At 37.2% G+C, this 15,037-nt stretch overlaps 1 long non-coding RNA gene across 1 annotated transcript in view; it reads left to right on the forward strand.

The window, feature by feature from the left end:
* The window catches only part of LOC131381350 (uncharacterized), a 320,268-nt gene extending 309,221 nt beyond the window's left edge, over window positions 1–11,047 (forward strand). The window contains exon 4 of the long non-coding RNA XR_009210028.1: window positions 10,903–11,047. This is a non-coding gene — a long non-coding RNA (uncharacterized LOC131381350). The remainder of the gene's footprint in view (window positions 1–10,902) is intronic.
* The last annotated feature ends 3,990 nt before the right edge of the window (window positions 11,048–15,037 follow it).

Genomic DNA, 15,037 nt, shown 5'->3' on the forward strand with positions numbered 1-15,037 from the left:
TGTTGAGATCTCTTATCTAATTAGATCACTTCGTGAGGCCAAGTGATTGTGCCTTGATGATTTGAAAGCCAGATACCATTCTGTTGCCTCAGCCAAGTAGTTTGCACCAGATGTTGCGACCTGGCTGCACAGAGAAAGTGGCCTAACAGCTGTGGCAGACCCATATTTTACCAGTTTCATGTGAGATCTTACTAGCTTGGGCCTTTCTTTATTTCTGTGGAATCGTTGTGTGGCTGGAAGAAATGCCTCCTCAGCCATGCTCTGAGAAGCCCATGATGTTAACAGAGTTGCTAGAGAATGAATGGAAAGCTAAGAACAGTAATCCATATATTTTTTCTTTTAGAATTTTGACACGGAGCATTTCTAAAGGCAATATGCTATTCACTAGGACATGCAGCAGAGCACCTGGTACTGAGCCATTTGCCAGTAAAAACTAATGAATGATGAGTGGGGATGAACACAGTGATGAAGAGAGAGAGAGGCTTGTCTATGATAGGATCTGGCTAATGAGTTAGCACTCATGAAATTTCAATGAATACCCGGGGGTTTCAAGTATTTACCGGTTACCCATCCTCTTCTTGACCTCTGTAATAAGAAATATCTCAGAATCTAGTCTACAGTACATAGGTTTGTTAACCACGAGACCCCAAAATGGCCATTAATGTCTAATAGATGGTGGGCCTAATTTTGTCACCATGCTTATTTACTATGGTTAACAAATGTATTTACATGAGACCATACCAGAGTGAATACGAGTGTCAGAATCTATTCAAGAACCGTCTCTCCGCCAGGCGCAGTGGCTCACTCCTGTAATCCCAGCACTTTGGGAGGCCAAGGAGGGCAGATCACGAGGTCGGGAGATCGAGACCATCCTGGCTAACACAGTGAAACCCCGCCTCTACTAAAAATACGAAAAATTAAGTGGCACGCACCTGTAGTCCCTGCTACTGGGGAGGCTGAGACAGGAGAATCGCTTGAACCCAGGAGGCAGATGTTGCAGTGAGCCGAGATCGTGCCACTGCACTCCAGCCTGGGCAACAAAGTGAGATTCTGTCTCAAAAAATAAATAAATAAATTAATTAATTAAAAGAACCATCTCTCAGTCACCTATCTCAGTTGATTTAACTATAATTATCTGAGTCTTAGCTTCAAAGTGAGTCCATTTATAAATAATATCATTTTTTGCAAGCTAACTCATTTTATTGCCCTTCAAAATTGATGTTAATCGATTTCTTGGTTTAGAAAGAAAAAGTGAACTCCTCATCCATCTAATCACTTGGCTCCTTTAGCCGTGGTTTCACTATTTAATGTTATCCAAAGACACATCACAAAATTATCTACTTACGTATTTCATCTGACATGGCATCTGCAGCTGTTTATTATTAACTTATAAATGAAATCAGAGTTATACCTGTAAAAAATATGGACAATATTCTCTGTTGAGCTCATCTATCCCTAAAACCCCCAATCCCTCAGTACATACAATGGAATTCCCATTTTACTCTGAGTGCCATGCTCCATTAATCCCCAAATCTCAAAGTGTATCTGACAGGAGTGATGTTGCACATTATAAAATAAGATTTCTCAAATGCTGCCCATCTGTTAGTGATACAGGCAATCTAAGTGTCCTATATACAGAACATACATACATTTCCTGCATTGCATATTCTTTCAAATATTTGCTCTTGGCATTGCTAGGTGTCCTACTGTCATAACAGACAAGTCATTCATTAAGCTGTCAGCACCTTGCTACCCTGCTCCCAAAGAAGGCCCATTTCTGTGTTTTCTGTTTCTTGCTGGATGACCTATTCACTCATCATGAGCTGAGCAGTTACTCTCATAACGGGTGCAACTGAGTTGTTCACGTCAACATATGTAAACCAAAGCTCTACTTCTTTATTTCCTGTGGTCCAACACTTGACTTGTGGAGGGCACTAATGGATTGGAAAGCCAGCCTGCAGTCATGAGTTAAGTTGGTGTCAATGTGATACACTTCTTGGCTGAGACATCTAAGGAAGGGACATTAAAAGCAAAAAAGTGGAACAAACAAGTAACAAAAAAAAATATGATTAATTGTAAACACTGTTTGAAAATCTGAAAGGGAATCAAGAAAGGCAATTAGCTACACAGACCTATACATTGGAACTATTTGGAACACAGTAGATGGGAAATTATGAAATTATATTAAAACCTAAAGCATCTAGTATAGCATATATTTGTAAGAAAGATGAAAAATAATAAAAATTAACTTTTAGAAAATTAGAGCTAAACCCTACAGATTTTTATCTTTGATTTTCTTGTTTATATTTTAAGAGGTCTTGTGTTGATGAGAAATTTAGTATTCACTAGAAAAGTAGAAAGATAATCAATTTTAAACTAATTGAAAGATCTTAAAATATAGTTTCCTAAACATCCAAGCCCTTATCTTTCTTCTTGACCTTTCGCCTAATCCGTGATTATTTTTATTCTAGGGAGTAGAAAATGGCAAAAAGAAAGGGGGGTGGAGGGAGGCAGAGAGAGAAAGAGGGAGGCAGAGAAAGAAAGAAAGGAAAGATTGATTTAAATTGGCCAATTTGGCTTATAATTAACAACTTTGATTTGTGCTTGACAGAAAGAAGATTAAGATCATTAACTTTGGCCAGGTGTGGTGGTTCATGCCCCTAATCTCAGCACTTTGGGAGGTTGAGGCAGATGGATTGCTTGAAGCCAGGAGTTTGAGACCAGTCTGGGCAACATAGATGAATTGATAATCTATATATTCCAGTTAAATATGAATCCCATATTATCAACTCTATTAATAGAGATTAAAAGATCGCTGATAAAATATGGTAACAGAAAAATACTCTCTCAACCATCTTTCTACTGTATAAATGCTTGGTTTTACCAAAGAAAACCAAAATAAAGCTGGTGATGCATGATGTTACATAGGATTTATTATTCTGAATATATATTGGCACAGGACTAGGAAAGATCACCTCACTAATCAGTTAAGTCATTGCCTATTTTATGACATATACTTTATCCTACTTGCTTCAAGTTTGGTTGTAAAGAAAGTGAAGGGTCCTAGAGGCATGGAGACAGAAAGCTAATTTATATCAGGGAGAGCCATCCAAACCCCACAAACACAAATGAAAAAAGTGAGAGACTCAAAGAAAATCATATTAATTAATCTAACTAGTATTGCTTTTCTGTAGCACAATGCATGTAGAATATCATGATCCATGTAATTTTCAATTACGTTTTCTTCTTCATCCTTTCCAAATGAGACCATTTTATTTTTTGAGAAAAATGGGACAAAAATCATTGTTCCATTGTGTTATTATATATTGCCTCAATTTGTTAATGTATAGAAGCTTAGTTTCACACAGCCGTTGACCACCAGAATGACACCCCACCTTGATTTAAAGATTTAGTCATAGCAATATAAGTGACAGACCCCAAATCCCCCAAAAAAGGAGTCACAGCAAGTTTTTGCTGTGTTTGTGTATGCATGTGTATATGTAAAAATATTATGTATCAGTCAGGTTAAGTTGCATTTCTTATTTTGTAATGAAATGTATATACATCTGATCATGTATGTTAATATACTTATCTATTGATTAAAATGCTAGTCAGAAATTCTATATGTAGGCAGCATTTGGTTGAGCTAAGACCTTGGAATCATTTTCTCCATAAAGATGGTGTTCAAATCTTCTATCATATAGCTAATATAGCTAATGGCTTCTGGAGTTTAGATAAGAATATGAACAAAGGTAAGAAAGGCATTAAAATTGTTTAAGAAATATTAGTTTCAAAATGACCATTTAAATAACAATGATTCAAATAAAGTATTTGAAAAATTACATGTTTGAGATAGATAGAATTAAAAAATCAAAAGAGGGGTGAAGAGGAAGAGCGGAGAAAGCTAGCCACAAACTTTATCAGTCTGTTTGGTTTCAGGTCATCCTTACAAATGCCAACAGAATGGAGAGGGATTGCTATTTCTAGAAAAAAAGAGAGACTCTGAAACAATCTATGGTTGATCTTGTCTATTATCCAAGTGACATTTGATGTAGCATTTTTCTGTTTTATTGAATTCCTGATATATTATTTATGTGTTGTGGGGTTTTATTTATAGATTTATGGTTCTATTTTAAGTCTGTTAGAATTACACATACTTTTTAACACGTGTTATTTCTGATGTAAATCGTTAAGTTCCAAACATTGCCTTCTACAACTTGTCTTCATCACTTCCAGAAAATTATTCTAAAACTATCTACTCTTAGACATAATTTCACGATAAGTATGGAATTCAGAGATTTTTTCTTCCTTTTTTTTCTATAAAGAAATTCAAGACTAAAGAATTTTAATGACATGTGGTAAGTTAGTGCCTTCTTTAGGGAAGGGATATCTGTTTTCTCTGTCATCAAATCCCCATTACCCAGCAAATTACATAGAACATGGTAAGTACCCAAAAACTATTTGATTAGATGAGTAAAAATAGGAAGTGCAAGAGTTTGAAACATTTCTACAGCTCAAAAATTACCCATAAAAATTTACTTTTTGTTCTAAGATAAAATCCACATTGAAAATTAGTTCTTCCAGGAGTTGTAGCCTCTCTCACCAGATTCCAAACAGTAACCAACACAAATAATACGAAGGTTTAAAAGCTTTTTGGCCAGTCGGTCTCTTTGGTCTGTTTGACCAAACCCCATAATTACGTGAGTACATGGTATGGATTTCCCAACACATTCCAATCTCAGATATCTCCCTTATTGTTCCCAGAAATACACATATGGTTTCCAAACTATGTAAATGCATTTTTTCTAAATGCATTTTTTCCAGAAAATACGAATACTGTCAAAAAAATTTTCCATGGCAGAATATAATCTAAAATAAACTTTCAAAGCTATGCTGTATTTCATGGAAATTAGGATAATTCTTGGAAAATGTGATAACACTAAGCAATAATAATTAAAGTAGCAATGTAGTAAAGGTAATTAATGAGAATGAAGTTCCATATAAGAGACAAACTTTAAATATAATTATTATAAAAGAGAGAGACAAAGACAATTCTATTTGAGAAGAACAGAAACTTTAAATGTACATAAAGATGGATTAAAATTTTTCTGTAGAAGTGAGAAATAATATTAGCAAATTAACCCCATGTAATAGAGACCTGACTGAAGATGCTCCTAGAAAACAGACTAGTGAGCATAGTTCTCACCCAGAAAATATTCATGGGATGAATAAATAAATAAATAAGTGGACTTTTCCAAACTCCAAAACTATTTTAATCATTTTCACTACCAGTAAATGTACACAACAATGATATCCTTTAAAAAAATAAAACTGTTAGATCCTGTCCAATTCTGTTTCAGAGATGGAGTTCTATTAAGCTGCTTATGTCTGTCAGGGAGTTTTTATAATGTTGAACCAAGTCATAAAAAAGTTAACATTTATTTTACCATCAGGTTACTTTTCATTGACGGTGGTCGTGGTTTCATTGGTGGTGACGGTATTGTTTTTAGTCAATTTTATAGGTAGTTGGTTTTATAAATATGACTAAAAAAACTCTCTGAATTTGGTTGGACTCATCATTCCATCAGCATTTGTTTGTCTACACAAAAATGAGCATGTTTCTAAGAGTCAGAACTAACAAATATATATCCCTCAATAAATCTATTTGTTTCTAAGAGTCAGAATTAACAAATATATATCCCTCAATAAATCTATTTGTTTCAGGTTTATCAGTTTGCAACAAGGAAATACTGGTAGCTGGGACCACCAAATAGATTTCTTAATAGGCAAGCATTTATACTTCATTATTCATTTAAATGCAAACGTTAGAATTAACTTTGGCTCTAATTTCTTTAAGGGTTAAACAACTTATGAACATTTTTTGCAGATGTATTTCTTTCTATAGTTACCTCTTCCTGTGTAGTTTAGTAAGTAAGTACAGAGTCAGCATAAACAGTATTCCAAAGAAACTTGTCAAAGAACATTTCGAAAAATCAACATTTCATAAAATACAAATTTTTCATAAATAACAGCCAGCCACACACAAAAATGATTCCCCTACTAGTGACAGATTTAGAAACTCAAAACTGCACAAGTTAAAAATATCCATTTTAGAATTTTTGTGTTCAGACAGGAAGATATATTTATTCACCTCTTGTTTGAATCAACCCCCAACTCCCCCCTGAAAAAAGGGGGGAAAAACCCATAATTCAGAGACGTGCAAATATTTGATATTACTTGTGGTACAAGAGTCTTATACCTACGATATTTAAAATTCTTAAACAAAAATAATACCCAACTATCACCGTTGACATCTTAGAGTTTGTTTTCATTAGGGGGTCACAAGTCACTTACCCCTAAAAGAAAACTCCATGAGAGGGTAACTTGTTTTCTGGAAACCTTAGGATTCTTAGTTTAAAATTCTATGTGCTTCTTATTCAATAACATACTATATTTACTTAAGAAGGAGTTATTCCTGGATAATGTTCACATCCAAATTTTTAGGTTGAATAAAAACCAGAGCCAAATAAACGTGACAATTAGGTGAACAAAGTTTCTGGTTTAAACATGGCCTCTGTCTAGAAGCCTTGGACAAAGCCTCTCCCGAACTCTCACTAAAAGAACTATGTAAGGGCAGAAAAGATGTAAATTTATGACCCCATAAACCAAGATTGACAGACAACCCAAGGCCTGAATCTGGAAGGAATTTTCAATAATTGGAAGTCAGACAGGGCTGAGTGTATTAACCAATTGGTGCCCTGTGTGCATGCCATCTTGTGACATAGAAAAACCTTGACAGAATGAGAGATGATAGAAGGCCACCAAACCTGATCCACATTCCCCTGGCAGAGAAGCAGGACCTGCTTCTGATCAAGGATCTCAGAAGCAGGACCTGCTTCTGATCAAGGATCTCAGTAGGTGATGCTCTTCCCCCTTTCCCCTCTTTGATGCCTTCATCTTGTATGTTCTAGCATCTGAAATCCCAAAGCAATCTGCATAAGAGAGAACCAGGGCAAGGCAAGAGAGAACCAGGGCAAGAGAGAGAGACGTGCAGTCAAGGTGAAATGCTGCAGCCTTGACAGTGTAGACCCAGTAACAAAACTCCCAAGAAGACACAGCCCAGGGTGAATGGGAACTGATCATAAAAGGATGCTGGGATCTCTGCACAGTATCTAGCCTGGCAGTCCCAGCCTTTTTGGCACCAGGGACCAATTTCATGGGAGACAATTTCTCCACGAACCAGGAGTGGGGTGATGATTCCAGTGCATTACATTTGTTATGCACTTTACTTCTATAATTGTTACATTGTAGTACAGAATGAAATAATTATACAACTCACCATAATGTAGAATCAGTGGGAGCCCTGAGCTTGTTTTCCTACAACTAGATGGTCCCATCTGGGGGTGATGGGAGACAGTGACAGATCATCAGGGGTTAGATTCTCATAAGGAATGCACAACCTAGATCCCTCACCTGCCCAGTTCACAATAGGGTTTGCGCTCCTATGAGAATCTAATGTGGCTGCTGATCTGACAGGAGGCAGAGCTCAGGCAGTAACGTGACCAATAGGGAGGGCTGTAAATACAGATGAACCTTCGCTTGCTCACCCACCACTCACCTCCTGCTGTCCAGCCTGGTTCCTAAAACAGACTGGTACCAGTGTGTGGCCCTGGGGCTTGGGACCCCTGATCTAGTTCTTCAGCTGCAGATCTGAAAAGTTTGCTCAGTAAAAAAAAAAAAAAAAAAGGCAAGCCAAAGGCCAATTTGCTCAATCAAAGCACTGAGTCTGGAAATATTCTTGTTCATTTAAAGATTGATAAAATAATAATGACAATAATCATAATAATAGTTACTGAAAATTACTATGTGACAGGTACTATTTTTGATGCTTATAGTTAATCGTTTTACCTTCATAAAACATGATGAGGTGGTTATGATTATTCCTATCTTACTGATGAGGAGACTGAGACAAAGAGAATTTAAGTCAAAGTAATTTGCCGAAAGTGACACAGGTGGTAAGTGGCGAAGGTATGATTTGAACACAGGCAGTATAATTCTAATTAAACTCTACTCTTGGCTGGGAGTAGTGGCTCACGGCTGTAATCCCAGCACTTTGGGAGGCCAAAGCAGGTGAATCACGAGGTCAGGAGTTCGAGACCAGCCTGGCCAACATGGTGAAACCCTGTCTCTAAAAAAGTACAAAAAATTAGCTGGGTGTGGTGGCGGGCACCTGTAATCCTGGCTACTCAGGAGGTCGAGGCAGGAGAATTGCTTGAACCTGGGAGGCAGAGGTTGCAGTGAGCTGAGATTGCGCCACTGTACTCCAGCCTGGGCAACAGTGACAGACTCCATCTCAAAATAAATAAATAAATAAATAAATAAATACATACATACCTATATACATACATACATACATACATACTCTTAACCAATATTATAAATGAACAAAAAAACTACATTTAAGAAGTAATAAAGACAAAGGTTAAATATTGTGGGATAAAATAAAAGAAACATCATCCTGAAGATATTAGCAGGTGTACATATCTTAAAAAGATTTATTATAAAAAAGAAAAATAACTGGAAAACTTTTACCTTCCTGAAGAGAATCCAAGAAGACATGGCCCCTGTGAAAGAAGAGAAAACTTAAAAAGAGAGAATAGCTTGGGGTTCAATGATAAGTGGATGAGGTAAATAAAGATGCAAGTGTTATAGATTATTGCATTGGTGACACAAATTAATGACCTCCCTCTAGCCACAACACCCTTTGAGATGTCACTTTGCAGCCCCTCCCAGGAAGAAGTGGAATCTATTTCTCCAACCTGGAGTTAGAGCTGGCCTGGAGGTGATACACTTTCACCAATGAAATGTTTGAATTAGAGCTGGCCTGGAGATATGCTTTGGCCAATGAATTGCTCTGAAACATTATCACGCCAGTTCTGAAACTAGGCCTCAAGAGGCTGTGCTTTGTTTTACTCTCTCTCTCTTTCTGTCCATCTTTCCCTAAGACTCCTTCTGCCATGAGTGTAAACTCAGGTAGTCTGCTGGAGAATGAGGGGCCACATGAGTAGAAAATGAGTGGATCTACTGTGAGGGTATCCTAGACCTGCAAGCCCCAGGTCAGCTGGCCAACTAGCAGCAGCTTCATGAATGAGCCCAGCCAAGATCGGCCAAGCCTGGCCCAGAACAGCAAAACTGCCCTGGCTGACCCATGGACACAGGAAAAATAAACAATTGTAGTTTTATGCTATGTGTTTTGGAGTTGTTTATTACTCAGCAATAAGATGGTAACGAAACATGTAGCTGGAAAGATAAAAGGTGATATGCACCAGAAAGATCAGTTATTTCCTCCATCAATTATATTTTTTCCTACTCTGGGCATTAGAAAAAAATCTGCCCAAAGTTCTTCGTCTGACCATCTGCCTCCCCACTGAAGGGACATCAGGTCATGTGGCCCTATGCCCCCATAACCATAGCTATGGGGACCAAGAGTAGAAATCTGGCTTGAGCTGGAACCATCAGAATTTCATTTATGAGAATTTAAAATTAGCTTCCAAAGGCTCTAATCAGCATTTGAGAGAAGGGAAGGCTCTTTTGAGGAGATTAAAAAAACCAATGAACAAAATGAAGCAGAGAAGAGAGTATATAAGGCCCTAGAGACGGAAATAGAGAAAATTGATTCTTTGTGCCACAGGTTACTTCCTGGGGGCCCATGAGATACCCATGCCCATATTGTTTTCTTTTTCCCATGGTAGAATATGTTTCCGTTTTGCATGCCTCAGAGGGTCACCTGCTCATTCTTTAAGACAAGACAACTCAGTAGGATAGAATGGCCATATTTTCATTTACTGAAACCAAATTTTAACAAGGATGTAGAAATACTATAATATACAAAGGATTTTTAGCTTTTCTAACTTCTATTGTCATGGCTCCTTTATATAGTTACTTTCTTTTTAGGAAGGGCAAGAAGAAAAGGTTGATTTTCATGAGAAAATTTCAAAATTAGATCTTTACTCTTCAATTGTTTTAAATGTCAAATGTTTACACATGGAGAGTAAAATGGAGAACCGATGCCCTTCTCTAGAAAAAAAAAGAAAAATCAGGCTTCCAGTATTAGTTAGGAAATAATGTGAATTCCACTTTCATTTTAATTTCCATACAGTGATTTCTGCTGTGAAGATCCTAACTCTCTTTCTTCCAGGGTGCTGGACTGTTCTTCCCATCAGATAAAGATGTTCACAGCAGGAACCACTAGATGGTGACGGAGATGAAAATGAAACTCACGTTATTTCCCGGTATTCTGTGCCTGAATATTCTCTGCAGTGGTCCAAAGTGTTAAATAAAGAGATCTTGGAGCCATTCCTCCTCTGTGTGTGTGTGTGTGTGTGTGTGTGTGTGTGTGTGTGTCTATGAGCACACGTGCTTTTATACAGAGAAAATGCAGTGCAGTATTGAAGAGCCTTAGTATTCAAATCAAAATCCAAAGTAACAACAGAGAAAACGCAGTGTTGAAGAGATTTAGCATTCAAATCAAAATCCACTGGAGGATTGTGTAAGTCTCTACTTCACTTTGTCTTAAATTCCAAGTCCAAAGTGGATTTCCTAAAAGGGTGGTCAGTTTGCAATATTTTCTTTTCTGTGCCTTTTGAAAAATGATACGTGTGACTTTCCTGAATCTGAGTGAGCATAACAGCAGATGCAAAGAGATGGAGATGGTGCTACAAAGCTGCCAGAAAGATTTTTTCTTTTAACAAAACAGAGAAAGGGGACCAAAAAAAAAAAAAAAGAAATAATGCCCCCTTGACAGTTTACATTCCTTCTTCTTTCCTCCTTTGTTATTTATGTTCACCGACTTGTCCCTGGCCTCCACATTGATCACCTGTTCTCTTTTCCATTCCTACTCAGAAGCAGAAGCTGCCAGTGCCGGTCCCAGAAGTAACAACCCAGATCCTGAAGGCATCATTCCTGGAAGTTTTCCTAAAAGATGATCCAAACACCTAACTATACTGATTTAAAACAGCACCAACAACATCAACAACAAACCTAAGGCCCAGAGGTCAGAACTATTACAAATATAATGTCATATCCGTAAATTCCTAAATCTTAATGCCTCATGCTGCACTTATATAATCCAGGGGGGTGGGGGGAAAGATGGAAAATGATGAAGAAAAAAAACAGTACACAGATATTCAACTCTGAGTTTTCTGGGTTAAGGATGAGAAATAAACATTTATTGAAAACGATGTGTGACATGATAAGGAATGGTTTATAATTTTGACATACGGAGGAGGCAAAAATAGGTAGAGCTGGAAAACTGAGACCAAAATGGACGTTATACTGAAGTGCTATATTTCGCTGTCTGACATTTGCTGGTGCTTAGTAAATATTTATTTTTTCTGGTCAACTGCTTTCCTCATGTTCTTCCTTTATAATCCAAGAGACTTTTATGATATTCTCTAGGGAGAGTAGGGCGAACTCAAACTGAGTATAGATAAGCCCACATTTATAGCCTACTTCTTAATGTTTCTAAATCTCATATCCGTGGGTTTAATCATAATATATATTTTATGAAGTTGTTAAATAAAGCTAATGCATGAAAAGAAATTGCACATAAAAGGCAATGAGGAAAGGCTGCTGTTTCATAGTAGGAGGGGGAGGAGGAAGAGGAGGAGGAACAAGAGGAAAAATAGTAGATGGGCTCAGATGAAAATTTCTTAGAGCAGCAGAGTGTTAACACCTACAGATTTGGGCAAAAACAGTCACAGTGAAATGATGGAAATGATTCAAAAATAAGAAGTGAATTTGTACTAGATATCACCTTATTACCTTCACTGTCCTAAAACTCTATAATCCTACATATGTGAATGATGTGTTGAAGTCAATCAATCAGGAAATTATTTTCATTTTCAAAATTAATCGGCGCCAATTGTGTCACTGATCTAGAATCTCACAGTTAATTTTAAAAAGTAATACTTCAAAAAGTTAACTAAGCCAGGGGTGGTGGCTTACGCCTGTAATCTCAGCACTTTGGGAGGTGAGGCGGGCAGATTGCTGGAGCTCAGGAGTTTGAGACCACCCTGGGCAACATGGCAAAATTCCGTCTCTACAAAAAATACAGAAATTAGCCAGGCATTGTAATGATGTACACTGGTAGTCCCAGCTACTTGGGAGGTATTGGTGGGAGGATGCCTTGAGCTCAGGAGGCAGAAGTTGCAGTAAGCCAAAAATCAAGCCACTGCACTCCAGCCTGGATGACAGAGCCAGAACCTGTCTCAAAAAAAAAAAAAACTAAACTAAAAATGGATCATAGACATAAATGTAAAATACACTATAAAACTCCTAGAGGTTAGCATAGGAAAAAGCCTAGATAACCTTAGATATAGTGGTGACTTTTTAGATACAACACAAAAGGCACAACCCATGAAAGAAATAATTGATAAGCTTGACTTCATTAAAATTAAAACCACCTCCTCTGCAAAAGACAATGTCAAGGGAAGGAGAAGACAAGCCACAGACTGGGAAAAAATATCTGCAAAAGACACATCTGATAAAGGACTGCTCTTTGAAGTATACAAAGAATTCTTACCAACTCAACAATAATAATAAAAAAAAAAAAACTCAATTAAAAACCGGGCCAAAGGTCTTAACAGACACTTCACCAAGGAGATAGATATACAGATGGCAAAAAAAAAAGCATATAAAAAGATGTTCTACATCACATGTCATCAGGAAAATGCAAATTAAAACAACAAAAAGACACCATTACACATCCATTAGAATGCCCCAAACCTACAGTACTGACAATATAAAATGCAGGCAAAGATATGGAGCAATAGGAACTCTTATTCATTGTGATGGCAATGCAAAATGGCGCAGGCACTTTGGAATAGAGTTTGGCAGTTTCTTAAAAAATTAAACATACCCAATAAACCAGCAGTTACGCCTCTTGGTATTTACCCAATAACCCTGGTATATACATTATTGTAAATGTATTTCCACAAGAAAATTTGCACATGAATAGTTATAACAACTTCATTTTTAACTGCCAAAAGCTTGGAAGCAACCAAGATGTCCTTAATGGATAAACAAACTGTGATACACTCAGGCAATGGTATATTATTACAATTCAATGCTATAAAGAAATGAGTTATCAATCCATGAATAAACATGGAGGAACCTCAAATGCATATTACTATGTGAAAGAAGCCTACATTCAGGATAATTCAGACGATATGACATTCTGGAGAAAGCAAAGCTCTGAAGAGAGTAAAAAGATCAGTGTTTGCCAGGGCTTAGGATGGAGGAGGTGATAAGTAGGCAAAGCACAAAGGATTTTTAGGGCAGGGAAAATACTTTGCATGGTACCATAATGATGGATACTTGTCATTATACAACATTTATTCAAATTCATACAATGTACAACACACAAAATTCTCCCTAATGTAAACCATGAACTTTGGGCAATTATGTGTTATTGTAGGTTCACCAGTTATAACCAATGTTCCACTTTGGTGATGGATATTAATAATGGGGGAGGCTAGGCATATTTGAGGGCAGGGGAATCTCTGTATTGTCCCCTCAATTTTGTTCTCAACCAAAAACTGCTCTAAAAATGCAGTCTTTTAAAAAAGTATTCATAATTTCATACACTTTCAGAGGTGCTTTGAAGGAGAAAGGCAGAGTGACAGATTGTTATACTCATGACCTCTAAGAAATCCCATCTTCATGTATCCAGAACCTTTGTAATGTCACATCATATCTGAGTTGTATTTTATCATCCCCTTCACTGGCTTTGTGACTTGCTTTACCCATTATAATGTGGCAGAAGTCTTGTGTGAATCTCAACAGATTTTGCAGGTTTGTCCCTTACTGTTTTAAAACCCTGAAACCACCGTAAGGTGAAATTTAATCCAAGCCTAATAGAGAATGGAAGGTTAACTATAAGAAAACCAAGGAGCTCCTGCTCATAGCCAAATGAAATAGCAAAAGCTTTGATTGATACCATGTCAGAACCTCCAGCTTGAGTGTAGTCATCAAAAGACTGCAGCCACATGAGTGATCTCAGGAAGAACCAGCAGAAGAACTTCCCACATTGCTAAGGTACAGAATCATGAGAAGTAAAAATTCAGTATTGTTTTAAGTCACTCAGTTTTGAGGTGATCTCTTATGCAGCAAAAGGTAACTGAAACAGAAATTAATACCTGGAAGTGGGTTGTTGCCTTTAAAAACCTAAACCATTTGGCATTATCTTTTAGCTCAGGTGGCAAGTGGAGAGTGGAAGAGAAGCAGGGAGACTGCTACGGAGGCAAGAAAAGTAGTGAGGAAATTATTATCTTAGGCTGCAGGAAAGGCAACCTGTGTCCTACACCAGCAGAACAATTCACATAGTTTTATCCTACATTAAAGCAGAAGATAGAAAATACACCTAATGAACTTGCAAGTCTTACCAAGGAGAATATCAGGCTAAATGAAGTGTCAGTTGGCTCCTTTAATATTTAAAAAAAAAAAAAAAAACGCTCTAAAAAAGAAGTTCGGTTTATATGCATAATTTAGAAGAAATCAAGAAATCCCAGGGTATTCTCTCCAGCCAGTAAAATACTGTCAATTAAGAAATGCCTAAGAAAAGATTGGCTCAAAGGTATGTCCATAATACCACTTGTGAAAATCTTAGAAAGGTTTAAGGTGGGGCTCACTAGAACCTCTCAGGTAGAAAAAGGGGCTTCCATTTCAAGGCTATTTCCCAACAGCTCCCAAATGTAAAATGGCATGCTTTAGGATGAATTTGGCATGGCTTTATGTAATGGAGTGGTACGTAATTTCATACATAGGAAACCCACCAAGTTTAAGCATGCTGTATTGTTTTAGACTAAATGGTAGTTCAAAATGAGAAGAGGCCTCTGGGCTGTCAACTTTCTATAGAAAGGAAGCAGGCTGAGAGGACAGAGCCAAGAATAAAGAAGAATAATAGATTAGAGAATCAATTCCAGGGAGAATAATTCAGCCTTAATCAAAAACTATTCCCTGACTTCGGAAAAAGAGA

The sequence above is a fragment of the Hylobates moloch genome, unplaced genomic scaffold (assembly GCF_009828535.3).
Source record: "Hylobates moloch isolate HMO894 unplaced genomic scaffold, HMol_V3 SCAFFOLD_15, whole genome shotgun sequence".
Classification (NCBI taxonomy): Eukaryota; Metazoa; Chordata; class Mammalia; order Primates; family Hylobatidae; genus Hylobates; species Hylobates moloch.